This window comes from Moschus berezovskii, chromosome 1 (genome assembly GCF_049115385.1).
Source record: "Moschus berezovskii isolate FMDL1 chromosome 1, NW_MosBer_1.0, whole genome shotgun sequence".
NCBI lineage: Eukaryota > Metazoa > Chordata > Mammalia > Artiodactyla > Moschidae > Moschus > Moschus berezovskii.
The window spans coordinates 133,072,173-133,098,292 of NC_142460.1; the positions used below are offsets into that span (position 1 = coordinate 133,072,173).

The 26,120-nt window shown below is 40.0% G+C and overlaps 1 protein-coding gene and 1 pseudogene across 14 annotated transcripts in view; both read left to right on the forward strand.

Annotated features, from left to right (window-relative positions):
• Window positions 1–26,120, forward strand: part of VEPH1 (ventricular zone expressed PH domain containing 1) — a 326,186-nt gene that overhangs the window by 10,189 nt on the left and 289,877 nt on the right. The window lies entirely within an intron of this gene.
• Window positions 206–25,329, forward strand: LOC148778855 (THAP domain-containing protein 7 pseudogene; annotated as a pseudogene).

A 26,120-nucleotide genomic window follows, 5' to 3' on the forward strand; every position in this document is an offset into this window, starting at 1 on the left:
CCAGAACTCTGGAAATTGCAGGCCAGAGTGGAATTCTCAAAAGAAAAAAAAAAAAAGATTATCTAAAGGTTGTTTCTGTATCCTTGAGATGACACGGAGGTGAGAGGGAGAAAATCTGAGGAAAAGCAGACTCACAAAGCTGCACAAGAGCATCAGTAAACAAAGCAGGGTGTTGGGTGGGAGCTGAATAATGAAAGAAGGCAGGATGACACCTGCCATGCAGGCAACACGAGACAAGGGTAACCATCACTCTACTGCCAGAAGTGACGGTTGCCCAGGGCTTAATCATGCTGATTCTGTTTATTTTCATATAATCTCCATTTTTTAAAACCTTCTCCTTGCTCTTTTTTCTATACTCCCCCCATTTAATTCAACTCACCTGTTATTAGACCCCAATTGTGATCAGACAAATTTAAAATCTCCATCAACCCTCCCATTCTTTCACTTCTCCTCAATGTCAAGATTATGTATCCTGAAAGCCTGTCTCAGAGAGACTGGATGTAGAGTGCCCAAGGTGGCTTGATGTTGACCTTCTTGGTTGTGCTTAGAGACTGGTCCCATTTCAAAGGCCAAGACCACCTAGTATCCCCTCCCATCCTCTCAGCTTAACAGCTTTTCCCAACACTTGGCACAAACATGTGCCAGGCAAAGGAAAGAGACTGGACTTGAGCCATAAAATACTGAATAACAATTATGTACATATTTCAGAGATAACATCTTTCTTCCATGTCATAATGAAAAGATGTTTAAAAGGCATAATAGCAACCAGTGCAGCTTCCTCCTCAAATCTGTCAGCATGTTCTCTCTTTGGCTGCCATTAACATGCCAAGTCCCCCCAGTGACCAGTGAAGTCATTGCCTAAGCAGTCTTCTTTTCTCAGGTAATGTCTTTGACAGCAATTATGTGTCCAGAAAATTAATCAACTTAGTCTGACTCAAAAAAAACAAAGCATTTCTCTGGTACAGTTCCACTTTCTGAGTAGGATGTGCATGCTATTTCCAGCAACCCCTTCCTTCACATTCCTCTGGCAATAAGTTGGCTGAATATACTACTGATTTCATCTAATAGAAAATATGTATATGCATGTGTATACAAATACCTGTCTGTATCTGTATTTCCCTGAAGCCTATTTCCACTAGAGGTCACTAGTGTCAGTGATTTCTTTTGTTTCTTCGTGAGTTGCTTTGACTCACAGATGACAAATTCAGAATTTTAGGACTGGTGAGTTCTATTATGTGTCCCTACTTTTAACCATCAAGGCTGGTATCTCCTTTGTCTTCAAGAGCATTGTTCATCCTTTAAGCCCTCCACTCAGCATCCCAACCAGACTAGTAGGTCTGGAGAGCTAGTAGTTCTCCTGAGATCCTCATTTACTAATTTCTGTCACACCCTGTTATCACCTTTCTTCCATTTATACTACCTTTTCCCTAGATCTCCAGGTTTGAAACGTGGAGTCATTCTTGACTTCTTTCTCTCACTCTCTCCTTTCCCTGTAAGTTCTGTAGCGCTGGCTGAGAAATGCCTCTTCATCTGCTTCTTCTGTTCCCTTCCCACTGCTGTCACCTTGGCTTAGGCTCTCAAACCAATTGATCCCCCTGCCTTTGGCCTTGCCTTTCTCTAGTTCAATCTACTAACAATTACCAGCTTAAATATCCCAAGCCAGATTTTGTTACATGTCTTTCCATTGTTCATGCCCTTTCCATGATGTCTCAGTGACTGTGACATTCAATGACTAATACCAGCAATTAGAGCCCTGAACCACAGTGCCTACTCTGTGGTTTCTTCCTTGTAGCTGCATCCCATCCTTCCCTTATAACCAAGACCCACTAAATATTCCTTCTTAGGCCTTTCCTAATAACCTTGTGTCTCAGTAATCAATTCTACCTCTCAGTTCAGTTCAGTCGCTCAGTCATGTCCGACTCTTTGCGACCCCATGGACTGAAGCACGCCAGGCCTCACTGTCCATCATCAACTCCTGGAGTTTACTCAAACTCATATCCATTGAATCAGTGATGCCATCCGACCATCTCATTCTCTGTCATCCCCTTCTCCTCCCACCTTCAATCTTTCCCAGCATCAGGGTCTTTTCAAATGAATCAGTTCTTCACATCAGTTTCTCTTTATAAACATAAAACTGAAAGGGACCATCTAAACTGTCTTTTCCAACTTCCTTCCGGCAGAGAAATCCCTTCTTTAGGATTCTTGACAACCAGGTGGCCTCTCCTTCTATTTTTGCAATGAGAACATGCTAGGTTTTCGACTTTTTTTCCTGCTCTTCCATTTTCCTTCAGTAAATTGTCCCTTTCCATTGCATGAACCCTTCCTTGATGGGGACTTGAATCACGGTTCTCTACCTTGCCCTTGCCAGGGAAGGGGAAAGCAGGAGTGGGGGACAACTGACCCAAGATATGCCGATCAGATTTTCTTTCCCAGTGATTCTAGGAAAGAAATTAGCAAAGGGTGAGTTATTATGATGACGGTATTTCAAGGAGACAGTCCTCACTTTCTATCCTTCTGTGACTATAGCTGCCTCAGTCGTTGCCTTTCTAAGGCTGCTGCTGCTGCTGCTGAGTCACTGCAGTCGTGTCCGACTCTGTGTGACCCCATAGACAGCAGCCTACCAGGCTCCCCCGTCCCTGGGATTCTCCAGGCAAGAACACTGGAGTGGGTTGCCATTTCCTTCTCCAATGTGTGAAAGTGAAAAGTGAAAGTGAAGTCGCTCAGTCACATCCGACTCATAGCGATCCCATGGATTGCAGCCTACCAGGCTCCTCCATCCATGGGATTTTCTAGGCAAAAGTACTAGAGTGCCTTGCCATTGCCTTCTCCGTTTCTAAGGCTAAGTACTACAAATTTCCCTTGAAATCTGTCAGCCACCTCTTATCTTTTATTTATTTCATTTATTTTGCTTCAGTTATCCAGATTTTTTTCTGCTGTTTATGATCAAAGAATCCTAACAAAAAGATAGCTTTTTCTACTGTTGGAAGGTGAAATTGTTAGTGTGTTCTTCCTTTGGGTCTAATAAAATCTCTCTCTTTATAAATATTTTCTGTCTATTATCCTTTAGTCTGGTCTCTGCCCTTAACAATCAAGAGAATTAAACCTCTGTTGCTACAAGAAGAACTTTAAACATATGCAGGTAGGTATCAAGTCTCACCTCTGGCTTCTGTCTTCCCAGTTGGCTATCCTTACTGTCCTTATATATTCCCCTGACAAAGGAAGGCTCTGTAGCAGAGAAAAGTTATACCAGTCTGTGGTCTGAAAACACAATTTTATCAGTACCTGAGAAATGCTATTTAAATCATGCTGTCAGAAATATAAAATAGAATGCTGACTTAGTGATTTATAATGAAAAGTATAATCATGTCCATCAGAATTCTTGTGTGTTCCATGCTGTTTTCTCTAAGTCTGTTTACTCAATCTGTCTCTTGTTACTGACTAGGCTTCTTCTCCCTGTATTTTAATCATATTTTAGCCCTACCTCCCTGAGATTGTATTTAACTCAACTGTAAAGTCACCCATGTACAGGTTGTGCCTTAGGTTAGACTTCAGGGTTGCTTGTCTAATCCTCACAGGGCAATCTCTTTTCCAGATTCTTGGAGGCTGCTTCATTGTAACTCCCAAAGATTGTCTACATTCTCAGCATTCTGGGTACCTTCCCCTGGAATATTTTATATTTATTATTATAATTTATCATTGCCTACTACTTGAACAAACTGTTTGAAATAGTTGCTGATACTAGTTAGATACTTTGTTTCTAAAGCTTCTTTTCAATAGTAACATGGTGCAGTTGGCCACATTTATCCTGTGATATGCCAAGACCCTCATGTTGAATCAAGACTTGAAATTAGATAACTTGAAAAAATGTTAAGTATATTATGTCATATTTTAAACCATTAAAATAATACTCTTGTCTCATTCTAGAATATCTATACCTTTGAAAAAACTATGATTCTGGGAATTCCCTGGTTGTCCAATGGTTAGGACTCTCTACTTTCACTGTCAAGGGTCCAGGTTTGATCCATAGTCAGGGAACTAGGATCCCACATGCTGAGTAATATGGCCAAATTAAAGAAAACAAAACAACAACAACAAAAAAAAAAACCATGATTCTGTCCAGTACATTAGTTATCATTCCCAGCTTTGTATAATCTAGACATTTAGTAAGCAAGCCTTTAGTCCTTCCCTCAAAGTCACTCACAAAAGAATCGAACATCACTAGATTCTGCTCTGTAGTTCATGCATCAGTTACTCCAAAACAGAGCTGGAAAATATTTTATCTTTAGGGTTGCTTTGAGAATTCTAAGTTTCCAGATATGCCTTTAACTTTTGTCTTTTAATTTCAAGTCCTTTCTGGAATCAGTTCAGTTCAGTTCAGTTCAGTTGCTCAGTTGTGTCCGACTCTTTGCGACCCCATGAATCGCAACACGCCAGGCTTCCCTTTCCATCACCAACTCCCAGAGTCCACCCAAACACATGTCCATTGAGTCAGTGATGCCATCTAACCATCTCATCTTCTGTCGTCCCCTTCTCTTCCTGCACCCAATCCCTCCCAGCATCAGAGTCCTTTCAGGTGAGTCAACTCTTTGCATGAGGTGGCCAAAGTATTGGAGTTTCAGCCTCAGCATCAGTCCTTCCAATGAATACCCAGGACTGGTCTCCTTCAGGATAGACTGGTTGGATCTCCTTGCTGTCCAAGGGACTCTCAAGAGTCTTCTCCAACACCACAGGTCAAAAGCACCAGTTCTTCGGCACTCAGCTTTCTTCACAGTCCAACTCTCACATCCATACATGACCAGTGGAAAAACCATAGCCTTAATTAAACAGACTTTTGTTGGCAAAGTAATATCTCTGCTTTTTAATATGCTATCTAGATTGGTCATAACTTTCCTTCCAAGGAGTAAACGTCTTTTAATTTCATGGCTGCAATCACCATCTGCAGTGATTTTGGAGCCCAAAAAAATAAAGTCAGACACTGTTTCCACTGTTTCCCCATCTATTTCCCATGGAGTGATGGGACCAGATGCCATGATCTTTGTTTTCTCAATGTTGAGCTTTAAGTCAACTTTTTCACTCTCCTCTTTCACTTTCATCAAGAGGCTATTTAGTTCCTCTTCACTTTCTGCCATAAGGGTGGTGTCATCTGCATATCTGAGGTTATTGATATTTCTCCCAGCAATCTTGATTCCAGCTTGTGCTTCTTCCAGCCAAGCGTTCCTCATGATGTACTCTGCATATAAGTGAAATAAGCAGGGTGACAATATACAGCCTTGACGTACTCCTTTTCCTATTTGGAACCAGTCTGTTGTTCCATGTCCAGTTCTAACTGTTGCTTCCTGACCTGCATACAAGTTTCTCAGGAGGCAGGTCAGGTGGTCTGGTATTCCCATCTCTTTCAGAACGTTCCACAGTTTATTGTGATCCAAACAGTCAAAGGTTTTGGCATAGTCAATAAAGCAGAAATAGATGTTTTTCTGGAACTCTCTTGATTTTTCGATGATCCAGCAGATGTTGGCAATTTTATCTCTGGTTCCTCTGTCTTTTCTAAAACCAGTTTGAACATTTGGAAGTTCATGGTTCACATATTGCTGAAGCCTGGCTTGGAGAATTTTGAGCATGACTTTACTAGCGTGTGAGATGAGTGCAATTGTGCGGTAGTTTGAGCATTCTTTGGCATTGCCTTTCTTTGGGATTGGAATGAAGACTGACCTTTTTCAGTCCTGTGGCCACTGCTGAGTTTTCCAAATTTGCTGGCATACTGAGTGCAGCACTTACACAGCATCATCTTTCAGGATTTGAAATAGCTCAACTGGAATTCCATCACCTCCACTAGCTTTGTTCCTAGTGAGGCTTTCTAAGGCCCACTTGACTTCACATTCCAAGATGTCTAGCTCTAGGTGAGTGATCACACCATCGTGATTATCTTGGTCATGAAGATCTTTTTTGTACAGTTCTTCTGTGTATTCTTGCCACCTCTTCTTAATATCTTCTGCTTCTGTTAGGTCCATACCATTTCTGTCCTTTATCGAGCCCATCTTTGCATGAAATGTTCCCTTGGTATCTCTAATTTTCTTGAAGAGATCTCTAGTCTTTCCCATTCTGCTGTTTTCCTCTATTTCTTTGCATTGATTGCTGAGGAAGGCTTTCTTGTCTCTCCTTGCTATTCTTTGGAACTCTGCATTCAAATGGGAATATCTTTCCTTTTTTCCTTTGCTTTTTTCTTCTTTTCTTTTCACAGCTATTTGTAAGGCCTCCCCAGACAGCCATTTTGCTTTTTTGCATTTCTTTTCCATGGGGATGGTCTTGGTCCTTGTCTCCTGTACAGTGTCACGAACCTCCATCTGTAGTTCATCAGGCACTCTCTCCATCAGATCTAGTCCCTTAAATCTATTTCTCACTTCCACTGTATAATCATAAGGGATTTGATTTAGGTCATATCTGAATGGTCTAGTGGTTTTCCCTACTTTCTTCAATTTAAGTCTGAATTTGGCAATAAGGAGTTCATGATCTGAGCCACAGTCAGCTCCCAGTCTTGTTTTTGCTGACTGTATAGAGCTTCTCCATCTTTGGCTGCAAAGAATATAATCAGTCTAATTTCGGTGTTGACCATCTGGTGATGTCCACATGTAGAATCTTCTCTTGTGTTGTTGGAAGAGGGTGTTTGCTATGACCAGTGCGTTCTCTTGGCAAAACTCTATTAGCCTTTGCCCTGCTTCATTTCATTCTCCCAGGCCAAATTCGCCTGTTACTCCAGGTGTTTCTTGACTTCCTACTTTTGCATCCAGTCCCCTATAATGAAAAGGACATCTTTTTGGGGTGTTAGTTCTAAAAGGTCTTGTAGGTCTTCATAGAACCGTTCAACTTCGGCTTCTTCAGCATTACTGGTTGGGGTATAGGCTTGGATAACCATGGTAGAATGGTTTGCCTTGGAAATGAACCAGAGATCATTCTGTCATTTTTGAGATTGCATTGAAGTACTGCATTTTGGACTCTTGTTGACTGTGATGGCTACTCCATTTCTTCTAAGGGATTCCTGCCCACAGTAGTAGACATAATGGTCATCTGAGTTAAATTCACCCATTCCAGTCAATTTTAGTTCACTGATTCCTAGAATGTCCTGCCATCTCCTGTTTGACCACTTCCAATTTACCTTGATTCATGGACCTAACATTCCAGGTTCCTATGCTATATTGCTCTTTGCATCATCAGACCTTGCTTCTATCACCAGTCACATCTACAACTGGGTATTGTTTTTGCTTTGGCTCCATCCCTTCATTCTTTCTGGAGTTATTTCTCTACTGATCTTCATTAGCATATTGGGCACCTACCGACCTGGGGAGTTCATCTTTCAATATCCTATCTTTTTGCTTTTTCATACTGTTCATGGGGTTCTCAAGGCAAGAAGACTGAAGTGGTTTGCCATTCCCTTCTTCAGTGGACCACATTCTGTCAGACCTCCCGTCCGTCTTGGGTGGCCCCACATGGCCTGTCTTAGTTTCATTGAGTTAGACAAGGCTGTGGTCCGTGTGATCAGACTGGCTAGTTTTCTGTGATTATGATTTCGGTGTGTCTGCCCTCTGATGCCCTCTTGCAATACCTACCATCTTATTTGGGTTTCTCTTACCTTGGTCGTGGGGTATCTCTTCACGGCTGCTCCAGCAAAGCGTAGCTACTGCTCCTTACCTTGGATGAGGTTGCCCCTCCTGACCTTGAACATGGAGTAGCTCCTCTCGGCCCTCCTGCACCCTCGCAGCTGCCTCTTCTGGAATACCCGTACCTAATAATTCATTTCTTCTACTACTAGGCTCTCCTTCCAGATTCCTCAGGTCAGACTGTCTCCCTGTCCACTTAGCCTCTTCTCACACTCTCAGCACCACCTTTCATTTGATGCTCACTCATACCTAATTGATCTACCCATCTTCCAATTCTCTTCAATTTTTTTTAACAATAAAAAATGTTAAGTACACAAAAATCACCCAATTTAAGAAATTAAATGAAATTGTTGTCACCTGCATGTTTCTCTCTTCCCCTTCAATACTCCTCCCTTTCCTCTCTTAAGGTAACCAGTATCCTGTTGTGGTATTTATCCATATGTGTTTTTATTTCTATGCTACATATGCATTGCTCAAAAAGGATTTATAGCATTATAGTTCATGTTTTTAAACTTTACATAAATGATGTAATAAGGCTCAATATTATGTCCTTGGGGTTTATCTATGTCAGTATGTGTAGTCCCAATTCATTTGTTTTCAGTGCAATAGAGTGTTCCATCACATGACCATGCCAATTTACTTACCCAGGCTTCTTTTGATGGATAGTCACTATTCTTACAGTGCCACAGTGAACATTCTTATAATTAACAATTTTGGCAGCTGTGCTTAATATCTATTGTACATAATCAGTAGTGAAACAACTAATTTTAGGGTTTCATATACTTTCAATTTTCTGATAAACCACCAAATTGCTCTCCAATATGGTTTCACCAATTTACACTCTGATCAGTCATGTATAAGAGTCTCAGTGGCTTTATTTCCTGATCAATACTTGCTTTTATCAGATTTTTAAAATTTCTGTCCATTTAAGTGAAGCAGTGTCTGATATTTAAACCTGCAGTATTTTCAGTATTGATGAGTCTGACCACTTTTTCATGTATTTAATTGCTTTTTGCATTTAAATTTCCTTTTCGGTAAAGTACTTCCTTAAGGTTTGGGCTTTTTTTTTTTCTCTTGAGGTTTAAGAAGAATCTGTTCTTATTCATTTAAAGGGGGTTTTTCTGTATATAATAGGACAAGTACCCTCAAACTCTTTCTTTAAAACTTCTTTGATTCATTTCTGTTCTTTAATAATTTTTCATAAGCTACTCAAGTTTCATGAATAACTCTGTCAGTATCTTGATTGGAATTTTATTATATCTATAGATTAATTTGAAGTAGATTAACAACTTTATGGTACTATTTTTTTTATCTGTAGATACCGTGTATCTGTCCATTTATTTAGATCTTCTTCAATATCTTTTAATAAGGTTTTATGACTTTTTCCTCAAGGATCTTGAGTCTTATATATCTTTTTAAAAATTTATAAATATTTTATATTTTTAGCTGAAGTTATAAATGGTACCCTTTTAATAATTATATTTTCGAACTATTTTTGAAAAGATTATAGCATAAATGACACTGTATAGTAATATTATGTCCAATAAACTCCCTCAACTCTCTTATTGACTATAATTTCTTCCATTTATTCAACAAATATTTATTAGGCAACTACTATGTGCTAGAGCGGAGAAGGCAATGGCAAGCCACTCCAGTACTCTTGCCTAGAAAATCCCATGGACAGAGGAGCCTGGTGGGCTACAGTCCATGGGGTCGCTACTAGTCGGACAAGACTGAGCAACTTCACTTTCACACGTTGGAGAAGGAAATGGCAACCCACTCCAGTGTTCTTGCCTGGAGAATCCCAGGGATGGCGGAGCCTAGTGGGCTGCCGTCCATGGGGTCGCACAGAGTCGGACACGACTGAAGTGACTTAGCAGCAGCAGCATGTGCTAGAGACTTCTATGTTGGGGACATAGGAGTTAACAAAACAGACAAAAATAAACCTGCCATCAAAGTATATTTAATTGGGTGAGACAGAAATAAAATAAATAAGGAAAATATATAGTATATAAGAAAAGGATAAGAAAATATGCAGAAAAATGAAACAAAGAATGGGAACATAAGATTAGAGTTTTGAAAATTATTAAGTCGGGCAGACAAGATAGGCCATACCAAGAAGCTAACATTTAAGCAAAACTTGAAGGAGATGAAGGAGCATTACCTGTGGATACCTTCAGGAAATCATTTTGGGTAAAGGAACCATCAAGTCAAAGGTCCTTAAGTTGAGGGCAGCTTAGAGTTTTTGAGGAACAGAAAAGAGGTCAGTGTGCTATTAGCAGAGGAATCAAAATGGGAAAATCATAGATGAGGTCAGAAGGGAAAGGCAGCTGGATCACTTAGGACCTTGGGCGGAGAGCTGGAGAATTCTGACCAGAGAAGTAATGCAACCTACCTTCACGTTTCCTGTTTTGAGAAGAGTCTGCAAAAAAAGGCAAAAGTGGAACAAGGAGGTCAATTAACATGCTTCTACAATAATCTGGATGTAAGAAACAACAGAGACTCTTGGAGTAATAGAGGTGATAAGAAGTGTTCAGATTCTGGATATGTTTTGAAAATGGAGAAAACAAGATTCACTGATATGGGTATGACATGTAAAAAGAGAGAGAGAAAGAGAGGTGGGGAGGGTTTGAAGATTTGGGGCCTGAAAAACTAGAATGACACGACTGTTGCTAAGCAAAATAGAGAGGACTGGGAAGAACAGATTTGGGGGAGGGGTAGGAAGGATCATGGAGAAGGCAATGGCAAGCCACTCCAGTACTCTTGCCTAGAAAATCCCATGGACAGAGGAACCTGGTGGGCTACAGTCCATGGGGTCACTACTAGTCGGACAAGACTGAGCGACTTCACTTTCACTTTTCACTTTCACACATTGGAGAAGGAAATGGCAACCCACTCCAGTGTTCTTGCCTGGAGAATCCCAGGGACGGGGGAGCCTGGTGGGCTGCCATCTGTGGGGTCACACAGAGTCGGACACGACTGAAGTGACTTAGCAGCAGCAGCAAGAGAGTAGATCTTAAAGGTTCTCATCACAGGAAAGAAGAATGTTTTGTAATTCTGTGTCTCTTGATCTTTTGTATTTTCCCTTTCTACAGAATATACAATGTTTGTTTGTTTGGTTTGTTTCCTTGGTTCTAAATTCCAATCCATTCAGTCTTTTTGAGTTGGAATTTAGCTTACATTTGGTTTCCATTCTAAATTTCGTTTGGTTCTTTTTGGCATCTTTCAGGTCCTTTTTAAAGTGACTTGGTCTTCTCTCATAAAAATAATTTTTCTTTATACATTGAATCATTCTGAACATATAATTGCATAACTTGAGATCAATAATTTTATTACCTGGAATTTTTGAATTTTTGCTCTAGATTTCATCTGTTGATATGCTTATAATGGCTTATTTCCTTGAGTGTTTTATAATTTGGGGTTTTTCAGTTGTTTTTAAATAAATATTTTACTTGTGTGAATACTCAATGGCTTGAGGGTTGAGTGTTTCATCCCTCAAAGTAATTTTATGTTTGTTTCCTCTGGGAGCCCCAGTGGTATTATCATATCTGGGACAGCATTTGGTTTTGTTGTTGTTGTTATTATTAGTGTATTGACTTTGGAGATTCTTGGAATGATAAAACAAATAAGGTTGTGTATATGTGTGGTTTTTTTAAAGTGGGAGAAGTTATGCAAATATAAAGGATTATTAGTATGGATACCAATGTAAAATGTGACTATGAGAGGGGAGTAACTATGTGGTCTTTTTTTGTTCTGTTATTTAGTGGTTGTAGAAAAAGGTATAAATATTGTAACCATAGAAGGAAACATTTATAACTCTCTGTAAGTTATAAACCCAAGACTGTCTGTTATATATATAAACCCAAGATTCTGGTATCCTTAAGAGAAGTAATAAAAATAGTAATAGCTAACCTTTATCCACTCTTAGTATGTGCCAGGTATTACTGTAAATCCTTTCCTTGTATGTTAGCTCATTTAATCCCCACAACAGTCATAGGAGATAAATATTAATAATATTCCAATTTTAAGGATTAGGCAACTGAGTTACACAGAGATAAGTGATTGCCCAAGACTGAGCACGCACACATGCAGAGCTGATAAAAGCAGAACATAGCTTTGAACTGGGCAGTCTGAGCCAAGAGCCCATGCTCTTAACCACTGTCATGCTTCTCTAAAGAGGGCCCATCTTCTGCCATAAGATGCCTTCCTTCTTCCCACTCAAACCTCTACTTCCACGCCAAATCCACTCTTCCCATCACTGACCGTTTTATTTCCAATGTTCCTCCTTCCCTTTTGTCAGTGGGCCATTCCTTGAAGACTGCTTACAGCACAGAGAAGGGTGACTAGACGGTTAATGGATGCTGATGTGAGGGTGTAGTGTCTGTGCCGAATGGGAGTGATCCATTCTGATAAGCAGACCTGAAGCAGCATACTGTGTGGCTTTTTCATTGTCTGTCTCCTCCATTTGACATACCTGCCACCTTAGGATAAATCACTTTAAAATTGACAATGACCAGGTCACTGGGAGAATGAATCTCTAAACTCAGCTTGATGAGTTTGTTATTAAATAGATATGGTCCTTGAAAGATATTCATTTTAATAGGCATGGTTACTCACTGAATGTTGAACTCAAACATAAACATACATATGTACACATATATATTTAATAGGAACAGGGTGTTTCCTGGAATGTGAATCAGGAAAACCTAATTTCAAAGCCAATTCATCACCAAAAAATTTAAACTATTCAATTACATCATTAAAAGAATTAAAAAGGGTTTTTCTTTAAAAAAAATTTTGTTTTTGTCTTTTTTAGTATCTGCTGAAGGAAGCAGTTAACCACTAATTCAAGTTTTCCCTTTTACTGGGGGAAATTTCCTTTTTAGGGAATAAATTTTTCTTCATGTCATACATAGGAATTTGAATATATAAAGTTTCCAGCTGAAAAATCTCTTTACTTTTTAGTTAAGTGGTATGGAATAAGAAATTATTAGCTTTAAGATGTTCACAATAATAAGAAGTTTCTTAACAGGTTCACCTATGCATAATATATTAACATATCAGCTGAACTTACAACCACTGTGAAGCAACTTATTCTTATAATGGCTGCTTAACTTTGCTTGTTAGAAATGTTAGAATATATGCCTTCAGCTCAACAATGTCACTGACACTCTTCTGTACATCCCAGCCTCATTCCAAGGCACCTTTTTCAGAATTCCTTAATAATCCAGCACTCTTTTAGCATGTAAATGATTAGATCTTTGTGTTCATGAACTAAGACACATACGTATGCCATATACTTCAGTAAATTGCACCTTTGACTTTTACTGAGGCTTGTTTCATCCAAGTGAAATTCTCTTTGTTATTTGTTGTTAAATGACTGTTTAGGCATGGTTTGCTGTGTTTCTCAATGTCATCTATATAAATTCTGTTGTAACTGAGTCCCAGGGACCTGATTTAAAATAACTGTTCCAAGGGAGAAACAAAATCTTGGGTGAGCCCATTTCCTTTGTCCAAGGACAGTTTTGGCAGACAGACTTGGCTATGAGCCAGCAGCTTAGAAAATAAGTGTCTTTGTCCTAGCACGAGATTTGGACAATGTAGCATAATTTTCAATACAGTCTACCCCGGCACCATTTGAATTCATTTGCTTTATGTAATAGTTTCATCCCATGTGGATACAGCTTTTTGGAGATGCTGACTGATCTCTACCACTCTAGTTTGTATCATGGCTGCAGTTGGTACTCAGCATCTCAGTGCTGGCTGAATAATCGTTCTTCTGGGCTTTCCAGATGGTGCCCATGGTAAAGAATCCACCTGCCAATGCAGAAGCCTCGGGTTTGATCCCTGAGTCAGGAAGATGTCCTAGAGGAGGAAATGGCAACCCATTCCAGTATTCTTGCATTTAGAATTTCAATGGACAGAGGAGCCTGGTAGGCTACAGTCCAAGGGGCCACAAAGAGTCAAACATGACTGAGCACAGCAGAGCACAAAGATGTCCACATTTTAAACCCCAGAACCTGTGAATTTTATCTTATATGGCAAAAGGGATTTTTCAAATGTAATAAATTTTAGGAAAGATACATTCTAGGATGTAATACATTCTAGGATATAATACATATAGGGAAGCAAGAAAGAGGCAGAAGAAGGAGATAGAATCATACAAGCATAGTTTGGAGTGATGTACTTTGAAGACAGAGGCTCATGAAGGCCATGAGTCAAGGAATTCAGATAACCTGTAGAAGAAAGAAAGGGGGATTTTTCTCCTCAGAGCCTCCAAGGCAACTATCACTGCTTTAGCCCAGTGAGACTCATTTGCAAATTTTTTTTACCTCCAGAACTGTAAGAAAATTAACTTGTCAACACAAATTCTTGAGCTTCTAAGTATGTGATAATTTATTACAGCAGCAACAGGAAAATTAATATGGTCTTCCTCCTCTATCACCTATTCTGGATTTTCCTCACCTTTAGCTAGCACCTCTGCTGATTTAAGCTGCTTCTTAGTTGGGTGGCTCAGATGCTTCTTCCCAAGGGATCTGATACCCTGGTGTCCATGCCCTTCTCAGGTTGTGACTGCTCCATTGCCCATTTACATCAAAACTGGTCAAGGCAGTGCCTATACATGCCCCCATTGTGTAGCAGCCACCCAACTTCCTCCCAATGCTGTAGTTGATTACCTTTGCCAGGATGGTGACTCCTTTTGTCTTCTGCTGGTCTCTTGTCATGGAAGCCTGGAGTGACTGGGTTCCCAGGCTTATGTATTCTGCATGTGTGTGTGCATGCTATGTCACTCCAGTCATGCCCGACTCTGGGAACCCAGGGACTGGGGCTGGTGAGGCTCCTCTGTCCATGGGCTTCTCCAGGCAAGAATGCTTGAGTGGGCTGCCATGTTCTCCTCCAGGGGATCTTCTCAACCCAGGGACTGAATCCACACCTCTGATGTATCCTACATTAGCAGATGAGTTCTTTACCATTAGTGCCACCTGGGAAGCCCTGTGTCTTCTACCTATAGTGAATTCATCACCATGCCACAGTCATCATTTTAGTATGTATATATATATACTACTTGTTGGGGAATTGTGGCGCATCCTTATAGAGTATTTGGCTGAGTTTCTCCTTCAAAAACGTGTCCTATAGATCTAATAATCCAGCAGTTTCTGAGTAGAGGAGGAGAGGTTATGATACACAAAAGAACAAGTGAATTCCATGATCTTGTGTCTACTGCTGGAGCTCCTTGCTGTAAAGTGGTTCTTTGGTCAGACATAATGTTCATGTGCTCCTGTGTCAGCAGATCACATACTCTGTGATCCCCTAAACAGTGATTGAGGCTTAAGATCTGTGGGCAGGAAAGATGAACTCAAACCCTGATTACATGTAAATTCTACATGATACAAATTGACATCTTTTTAAATTTATTTTTAGTTGGAGGATAATTGCTTTACTGTGTTATCTTCTGCCATATATCAACAGGAATCAGTCATAGGTATATGTATGTCTGATCCCCCTTGAACCTTCCTCTTCCCTCCCACCACATCCTACCCCAAATTGATGTCTTTTTCAGAGTGGAAAGATCTGAGGTAAAAAAAACAATTGCCACCAAATCACTGTGGCTTCCTCAAGGGATAGTGCCATTTTGGGGGCCAAGCATGTTTCTAGCAGATTGCACACTTAGCAATGACAATAATAACAAGACCAACCTTGGGGAATAGGATCTTATGCTGTTGGGTGGTGCTAGCTTATATTCCTCACAGCAAAGCTATTCCATTCATGCGGCCATTGGAACACACTATAGTGGCTATGATAAAACTGATGTCATCTGGTTAAGCCATTCTTTATACTTGTTTTTAGTGCCTCTTTGGTGGTTAATGCTCTCATGGGCATTAACATGGGATAAAAAAGATATCTATACTTTGTGCCAAATCCCATGTATCAAATGACATGTTTTTAACTCAGTGTTCCTTATCTCTGATCTCCCAATCTTCCTTCTTCCAGGTCCTTGGCCATTCAGCCAAGACATCTCCCACCATTTATGATTCTTAGCTCTTACCTATACATTCCTTTTCCCATATAAAGTTAATGACCAAGTACACAGCCTGAAACTGTGTCCATTGGGAGAATTTTCTCTTACTGTTTTATTTCAAGGGCCACTTCTAAGTAGGTCTATGCTCTTAACAGCAGTCAAATTTTGACTTGTATCCACATACTGAGCCAACCCATCAGTAATCCAAGTTCAGATATTTTCCTTTTCTTCTAGCAAATCATAAGGGAACCTCCCATAGGATTATTGGTATGTGCTGGGGGTAAGGTCATTTCTATAGTAGCAGATGACATAGGGGTCTGGGCCTCCTGTTCGCACAGCTTGTTTGTGCCTTCTGGCCTTGTTTGTAGCTAATTCAAGATGTGCCACTTTCTGGCAAAATAATTGAACTCCAAAAGTTAAGAAAAAACAAAATCATAGTATAAAATAATATATGACATATTATAACCAAATATATCTATCCTATCATTTCATCTAAATGGTCAAACTTGACTGTTATAAGAAAAAGATTTTTAGATGGGATCACATGGCAAAATCTAGCAAATGGGAAACGTATATTTAATAAAATGATTTAGAAAATATGAAACTAAAAAGTTGATAAACAATAATTTACTTGGTTAAATAAAATATATGTTAGTAATTCAAATTAAAGCAAATCCTATTGATGTTGACAGCAAAACCACACCACATATTCAAATCTAACGTGAGGTTATTATTATCTTTTTGTACCATGACAAATTACCAAATAAAGCACATGAAATGGCACTTTCAGATAGAAAATCAACACCTAGTCAAAATTAATCCTCTTTGCTGAAAATTCTGAGAAGCAGTTTGTCCACATATTTGCTAAAGAAAGGCCCTCTCTTCTCAAATGAGTATATCTGAACTCTACATGTATCCCCACCATGTTTAAATTGTTGTTTATGATAGAATGATTTGGAATCATATGATGATCAAGTACTCCCTTCTTATTTTTGTATAACCTATATGCCAGGCATATATTCAGCTATTAAGAAGCACTGAATAATGACTACTAAATTGTTTTACACAAAGTTAACAGCTGTTCAGTTGATGTAAATGAATGTGAAAATCTGTAAAAAAAATTTTTAAATAAAAATAAAATAAGCAAATGAAAACCAAAAGAAACAGAAAGCATGATATTTATATCAGCCAAGGAAATATATAATCCAAAAATATTAAATGAGATAAAAAAGGCAATTTTACTACAAAGGATTTGATTTACAAGTTATAAAGATTATCTACGAATCAAATTATGTAGCAACAATATTCATAAAACAAAAATTTTAGGAGACACCAGCAAAAAAAAAAAAAAAAGATAAGATACACTAGTTGTAGGAAATTTTAATTCATTTATCTTGGGCCATAATACATGAAAGTAAAAACAAGTAAGGTTATAAATAAGATCTTCCAAAATCTTTTTACAGAATTGTCATAAAGTTCTTATGAAACTTCACAAAGATAAAGACCAATCCCTCAAATATTGATGTGATATTTTTAATAAAATGTTAATAAATCAAACCCAGTAGCACATTAAAAAATTAATTTCCCAGAATCCAATGGGATATATTCCAGGAATGTGAAGATAACTGACATTGAGACATTTGTTTATATAATCTGTCATATTAACAGATATAAGGGCAAAAATAATTTGATATAGCTATAAATTCTAAAGAGGCACTTAATGATATTTGCCATCCATTCTGATTAAAAGATAAATTCAATAAAATAGGAATAGATTGGTAATTTCTTAACATTATAAAATGTACCTATCTTACACCCCCCAAAAAAATATCCAGTATAATACTTACTAGAGAAATTCTAGGAGTATTTTCATTAAAGTAAGGAACTATACAAGACATTCTAGTGTAATGTAATTATTTTACATTTTCTAGAGATTATCAGTTCAGTTCAGTTGCTCAGTCACGTCCGACTCTTTGCGACCCCATGAATCACAGCACGCCAGGCCTCCCTGTCCATCACCAACTCTCAGAGTTCACTCAAACTCATGTCCATTGAGTCGGTGATGCCATCCAGCCATCTTATTCTCTGTCATCCCCTTCTCCTCCTGCCCCCAATCCTTCCCAGCATCAGAGTCTTTTCCGGTGAGTCAACTCGTTGCATGAGGTGGCCAAAGTATTGGAGTTTCAGCTTCAGCATCAGTCCTTCCAATGAACACCCAGGACTGATCTCCTTTAGAATGGACTGATTGGATCTCCTTGCAGTCCAAGGGACTCTCAAGAGTCTTCTCCAGCACCACAGTTCAAAAGCATCAATTCTTCGGTGATCAGCTTTCTTCACAGTCCAACTCTCACATCCACACATGACCACTGGAAAAACCACAGCCTTGACTAGACGGACCTTGGCTGGCAAAGTAATGTCTCTGCTTTTTAATATACTATCTAGGTTGGTCATAACTTTCCTTCCAAGGAGTAAGCGTATTTTAATTTCATGGCTGCAATCAGCATCCACAGTGATTTTGGAGTCCAAAAAAATAAATTCTGACAGTTTCCACTGTTTTTCTATCTGTTTCCCATGAAGTGATGGGACCAGATGCCATGATCTTTATTTTCTGAATGTTGAGCTTCAAGCCAACCTTTTCACTCTCCTTTTTCACTTTCATGAAGAGGCTTTTGAGTTCCTCTTCACTTTCTGCCATAAGTGTGGTGTCATCTGCATATCTGAGGTTATTGATATTTCTCCTGGCAATCTTGATTCCAGCTTGTGCTTCTTCCAGCCCAGCGTTCTTCATGATGTACTCTGCATATAAGTTAAATAAGCAGGGTGACAATATACAGCCTTGACATACTCCTTTTCCTATTTGGAACCAGTCTGTTGTTCCATGTACAGTTCTAGAGATTATAGACAAAGCAATTAATAAGAAGGTAAAATTAGCAACAAAGTTTAAAAAGGAGGAAGTAAGATTACCATCTTCTGCAAATAACATAATAACATACCTGGAAATCCAAGAGAATCAACTAAAACACTCTTAACAATAAAAAGAATTCATTCTATTGGTAGGGTATCAAATTTGTGTTCAGAAATTGGTAGATTTTATATAATAATCATCAGTGGAAATACTGGTCAACAGGAATAAATTTAGAGTGCCAACAGATAGATAAAGTATCTACATATATAAACAATCTGCATTAAGAAATGTGCATGCCCTAGATTAAGAAATCTTTAAAATCTTATTGAGGAACACAAAAATAGACTTGAAAAGTAGAGAGGCATGCTTTATTCTTTTTTCTTTAACTTTTTTTTTTGTATTGGGGTATAGTCAGTTAACAATGTTGTGATAGTTTCAGGTGAGAGGCATGCTATGTTGTTACATAGGAAACTCAGTATCATAAATATGTGTTATCCCTTAGTCAAAATATTTTAATAAAAACACCATCAGAAATTTTCTTTCAGAACTATACAAACTGATTCTATTTCTCCTGTGTAGTAACAGCCACACAGCAGAAGTAATAGCAGAAACAGCAGCAGAAGTAATAGCAATGGTAATGATATAGCAAGCAGGGAAAGAAAATAAAACAGAAGTGTAATGAAAAGACACAAATCTACTTCCATTTATAGGAATTTGTCCTATACAATTGCTCCTGTAAGTGTGAAGTAACTTGCATATGAGGTTAACTTTTTTCGTAATTCCAAAGACTGGAAACTGCCTAAATGGTCATCAATAGGAGACAAATTAAATACACTATGGTACAACCATGGGCTTCCCTGATGGCTCAGTGGTAGAGAATCTGCCTGTCAATGCAGGAGACACAGATGTGGGTTCGATCCTTGGGATGGGAAGATCCCTTAGAGAAAGAAATGGCAACCTACTCCAGTATTCTTGCCTGGGAAGTTCCATGGACAGAAGAGCCTGGCAGGCTACAGTCCACGGGGTTGCAAAAAGTCAGACATGACTTAGCAACTGAACAATAAAAACAAATGGTACAACCTTACATTGGAATACTATCCTACCATAAAAATGAATGGGGAGAGTCTTTATATGTTAGTTTGAAAACATTTCCAAGAGGTGAAAGAGCAAGAGGCAGATGTGTATGTCTATTATGCTACCCTTTGTGTGTAAAATAAGCAGCGGGGGAGTGTACATGTGTATGAATATATGTGTATAATACATACCTACATTTACTCAAACATATAATCTTTGCAAGGATATACAAGAAAGTAATAACTCAGCACTTTGTTGAAGAATAATGAGCAGTGGAAATGGGAGACTTTTTTCTTATTTCCTATTTTTTCAAATTAAGATCCATAAATTTTTTTTCAAACAATTAAATTTTGAAAATTAGTGCCAACAAAATCTTCTTTCCTATTCAATTAAAACCAATGAGAATATTATGCTTAGTGAAACAAGTCACACAGAGAAACACAAATAATATGTGTGTTTAATTGCCCAGTCATGTCCAACTATTTTGTGACCCCAGAAGCCCACCAGGCTTCTCTCTCCGTGGGGATTCTCCAGGCAAGAATACTGGAGTGGGTTGCCATGCCCTTCTCCAGGGGATCTTAGGGACTGAACCTGTGTCTCTTATATATCCTGCAGATGGATTCTTTACCCAAGTCTTCTGCATTTCAGGCAAATTCTTTACCATCTGATCCACCAGGGAAGCCCTACAAATACTATATATTATCACTTATATGTGTAATATAAAAAAAATAATACAAATGAACATATATATAAGACAGAGGGCTTCCCTGATAGCTCAGCAATAAAGAATTCACCTGCAATGAAGGAGATGTAGGAGACACATGTTTGATCCTTAGGTCAAGAAGATTCCCTGGAGGAAGAAATGGCAACCCTCTCCAGTATTCTTACCTGAAAAATCCCATGGACAGAGGAGCCTCGAGGGTATAGTCCAAAGGGTTGCAAAGAGTTGGACATAACTGAGAGACTGAACACACACACAAGATAGAAACAAACTCACAGACATAGAAAATAAACTTGCGGTTACCAAAGTGGAAAGAGAAGAGGAGAGGGACCAATCAAGGGTATGGGATTAATAGATATAAATTACTATATATAAAACATATATGCAACAAGAATTTAGAATATAGCATTATATTATATGCTAATATATTATATTATACCTATTATCTTATAATAACCTATAATGGAATGTAATCTGCAAAAATACTGGACCACTATACTATACACCTGAAACTAACACAATAATAGATCAACTAAAATTCAATTTTTTAGAAATTAGATAAATAGATTAGTGAACCTTTACTGAGCATCAACTATGTACCAGATACTATTATATGTTCTGAAAGCAATGTGGTACACCATTTCCTCCTCTTCTTTGAGTTCGAGAAAATGTGATGATTAATCATATTAACCATCTTAGCATTTACAGTTGGAATATATGCTTCCTTCTGTCTATGGTATTGGTTCTGTTTCATCTGATTTTATGTATATATTACCTTTATTATATAAAATAACCAATATGATGTTGCTTCATGTTTCACGATGATGCCATTAAAATAACTGCTTTTTATAAGAATATTTATGGCCAAAGATAGTGATTTTAGCCCAAAGGCATTCTTTGTTATTTTTCACCCCTAAAGGATGGTTTTCATGAACTCCTTATTGCCAAATTCAGACTTAAATTGAAGAAAGTGGGGAAAACCACTAGACCATTCAGATATGACCTCAATCAAATCCCTTATGATTATACGGTGGAAGTGAGAAATAGATTTAAGGGACTAGATCTGATAGAGTGCCTGATGAACTCTGGACGGAGGTTTGTGACATTGTACAGGAGACAGGGACCAAGACCATCCCCATGGAAAAGAAATGCAAAAAAGCAAAATGGCTGTCTGAGGAGGCCTTACAAATAGCTGTGAAAGAAGAGAAGAAAAAAGCAAAGGAGAAAAGGAAAGATATAAGCATCTGAATGCAGAGTTCCAAAGAATAGCAAGGAGAGATAAGAAAGCCTTCCTCAGCAATCAATGCAAAGAAATAGAGGAAAACAACAGAATAGGAAAAACAAGAGATCTCTTCAAGAAAATTAGAGATACCAAGGGAACATTTCACGCAAAGATGTGCTCAATAAAGGACAGAAATGGTATGGACCCAACAGAAGCAGAAGATATTAAGAAGAGGTGGCAAGAATACACAGAAGAACTGTACAAAAAAGATCTTCACGACCAAGATAATCACGATGGTGTGATCACTGACCCAGAGCCACACATCTTGGAATGTGAAGTCAAGTGGGCCTTAGAAAGCATCACTAGGAATAAAGCCAGTGGAGGTGATGGAATTCCAGTTGAGCTATTTCAAATCTTGAAAGATGATGCTGTGAAAGTGCTGTACTCCATATGCCAGCAAATTTGGAAAACTCAGCAGTGGCCACAGGACTGGAAGAGGTCAGTCTTCATTCCAATCCCGAAGAAAGGCAATGCCAAAGAATGCTCAAACTACAGCACAATTGCACTCATCTCACACGCTAGTAGTCATGCTCAAAATTCTCCAAGCCAGGCTTCAGCAATATGTGAACCGTGAAATTCCAGATGTTCAAGCAGGTTTTAGAAAAGGCAGAGGCACCAGAGATCAAATTGACAACATCCGCTGGATCATGGAGAAAGCAAGAGAGTTCCAGAAAAACATCTATTTCTGCTTCATTGACTATGCCAAAGCCTTTGCCTGCGTGTATCACAATAAACTGTGGAACATACTGAAAGAAATGGGAATACCAGACCACCTCACCTGCCTCTTGAGAAACCTGTATGCAGGTCAGGAAGCAGCAGTTAGAACTGGACATGGAACAACAGACTGGTTCCAAATAGGAAAAGGAGTACGTCAAGGTTGTATATTGTCACCCTGCTTATTTAACTTATATGCAGAGTACATCATGAATGCTGGGCTGGAAGAAGCACAAGCTGGAATCAAGATTGCCAGGAGAAATATCAATAACCTCAGATATGCAGATGACACCACCCTTATGGCAGAAAGTGAAGAGGAACTCAAAAGCCTCTTGATGAAAGTGAAAGAGGAGAGTGAAAAGGTTGGCTTAAAGCTCAACATTCAGAAAACAAAGATCATGGCATCTGGTCCAATCACTTCATGGGAAATAGATGGGGAAACAGTGGAAACAGTGTCAGACTTTATTTTGGGGGGCTCCAAAATCACTGCAGATGCTGATTGCAGCCATGAAATTAAAAGACGCTTACTCCTTGGAAGGAAAGTTATGACCAACCTAGATAGTATATTAAAAAGCAGAGACATTACTTTGCCAACAAAGGTCCATCTAGTCAAGGCTATGGCTTTTCCAGTGGTCATGTGTGGATGTGAGAGTTGGACTGTGAAGAAAGCTGATCGCTGAAGAATTGATGCTTTTGAACTGTGGAGCTGGAGAAGACTCTTAAGAATCCCTTGGACTGCAAGGAGATCCAACCAGTCCATTCTAAAGGAGATCAATCCTGGGTGTCACTGAAAGGAGTGATGCTAAAGCTGAAACTCCAATACTTTGGCCACCTCATGTGAAGAGTTGACTCACTGGAAAAGACTCTGATGCTGAGAGGGATTGGGGGCGGGAGGAGAAGGGGACGACAGAGAATGAGATGGTTGGATGGCATCACCGACTCGATGGACATGAGTTTGAGTGAACTCCGGGAGTTGGTGATGGACAGGGAGGCCTGGCGTGCTGTGATTCATGGGGTTGCAAAGAGTCATACACGACTGAGCGACTGAACTGAACTGAACTGAAGAATAGTTTTGGTTTTTCTGTTGTGGTAGAAGAGGTTTTTTGAAAAGACAGCATCATTAATTTGTCGTCTAATATTCCACTTTTTCCTATGATTTGGCTCTGTAAGTACCTATTTGGTGTATAGGTTCTGGCACAAGTAATACTAATAATTTTGTTGCATTAAAATAAAAGAACACACTCACCAACAAAGAAGAAACGTAAAAGAAAATATAGTAAACAATCCACCAAACCAAGTGATGTTCATTCTAGGAATGTGGTGATGGTTGAACATCTGGAAATTTCATTCTATATGATAACATAAAACTTCACATCCATAAGCCAGCTAAGGAAAAAAATGCTTGGTTACCTCTTTAGATGCTGAAAGGACATTTTAAAAAACTAAGACAAATATTTAAACTTTCAAAGAATAAATTGTGCATCCTATATGATTTAAAACATTTACAGTATTCTCTTGCTTTTGGCCATAAACTTTATATTAAAAATCAGGAACTAAAACCAGAAACTAAACCAAAAATCTTGCTTTTGTTGTTTCTATGTGTAATAGCTTAGGAAATTCTGACACAATAAGCCATGAGATATATAAAAGGTACAGATACAATACAGAAATCTTTTTAGAAAACGCAAAAGAATGATCTGAAAAAAATAGTATAATTAAGATGAGCTGCACAGCAAACTCCCTACAGAATAAATACAGGACACACCCTCATGACACTTTCATGGGGAGCTACGGTGAAGCCACGCCCCGTCACTGCTCCACTCAGGCTGCACGTGCGACACACGCCAGACGCACAGCCACCACTTCTTCTTCCACAGGTTTGCCCAGAAGGACAACTCAAGGCAAGGCTTGCAGCTGGCCAACTCCCAGGGGCTGGACTCCAGCGTCCAGCACCTGTGGGACCCAGAATCCGAGTACATCTACTTCTGCTCCGATCACTTCGAGGAGAACTGCTTGCACTGATGGGGATCAGTGGATATTACAGGCTGATGGAGGGAATTCCCGCAGTATTTTTCTTTCTCTAGGTTGTGCCAAACAAGCAGGACCAAGGGGCTCAGTTACCCACCTGGACCCGCTGAAGTCAGCTGGCTCCGGTGAGGCAGGAAGTGCTGCTCTGAGGGCCAAGGGCCCACAGCTCCATCTTCCCCACCTCTATCTCCTGGTGTTACCTGCCTACCTGTGAAAGAGGCCCCAGTACCTCCGCTTTGCCTGTCTCCCCCCACCCCACCCCGGTAGCCTGGAACCTGGCCTCAGCAGTGCCTTCTCAGACCTCCTGGAGCCCCCGGGTGCCAGGAAGATGAAGCGGGCTGCAGCTGAGCAGGGGCCAGAGCAGCAGCTGTTCCCTCTGGAACTCACCCTCTTGGCCTACACGCCGCCATGTGCCAGAGCCTACATCCAGTACAAGCTGTCAGCTGCGCGGTGCCCTGCTCTGGAAGCAGCGAGCTGAGGCCCCACTTGACCTCCCGGACAAGGCCCAGCACCAGCTGCAGGCCTGTGAGCGGTGGGAGCCACAGACCGAGTGGCAGCAGGAGCGGTGCTGGAGAAACGACACAGGCAGACGCCTGCTGGACTCAAGAAGAGTGTGCAAGACTTCTTCGTGCACTGAGCAGTAGCATGGCCTGAGTGAGGGGTCACCCATCAGGGTCCAGCCTCTTCCAACCTCAGAATCCACCTGGAGAGGACTTGACCTGAGTTGTGTCTGTCAGACCTTCCAGATGCCATAAGGAAGTGGATTCTGGAAGGAAACTCTGCTCTCTGGCTCAGCCCCCAACTCACACCAGGCCTGTCACTTCTGAGAAACAGACAAGAATGATGGTTACTGATCTGAAGTCGTGATGCTTGGCAGGTAGTGAGGGTTCCACAATGACCTTTCTGGGCCCTGGTGGTCTGGGATGAGGTGGTGGGGAGCAAAGGGGCAGGCATGTGGACAGCAGTACTGGTCTGAACCTGTGTACTCATTTTCCTTCAATTCAACTGGAATGTGGAAGGCCTCCCCGCATCTGTGGTCTTCAGATAAGTGTGCAAGACAACTTACTGCACACGTGACCTCCCCTTGCCTGGACTCAACCACCGTGGCCCCAAGATCAGAGCCTCATTCTTTCTAGTCCTGGAAATAGCCATGCGGTGTTGTAATATTTGCTTTTGAGGGCCCTTGGACTGATGCTAAAGCTGAAACTCCAATACTTTGGCCACCTCATGTGACGAGTTGACTCACTGGAGAAGACTCTGATGCTGGGAAAGGTTGGGGGTGGGAGGAGAAGGGGACGACAGAGAATGAGATGGCTGGATGGCATCACCAACTCTGTGGACATGAGTTTGAGTGAACTCCGGGAGTTGGTGATGGACAGGGAGGCCTGGCGTGCTGTGATTCATGGGGTCGCGGAGAGTCGGACACGACTGAGCGACTGAACTGAACTGAACTGAACTGGAGTGTAACTTCATTTATTTAAATTATTCCTGAAAGAGTGGATATTCATTACAGGAGGTGAATGCAGAGCAGTGTCTTCAGGTGGTTCTGAAGCCCGCGGGCAAAGGCGCATCTTGAACAGTTTCCTAGTTTGCTGGTGGCTACACGTGAACTCACTCTCCTCAGTGTGTCCACCTGTATGTGGCACCTGAGCTCTTCAGCAAGACCTGAGGAGTGGCAGGTGCTGCATTTACACAGGCCACTGCCAGAGGCAGGAAATGAGCTC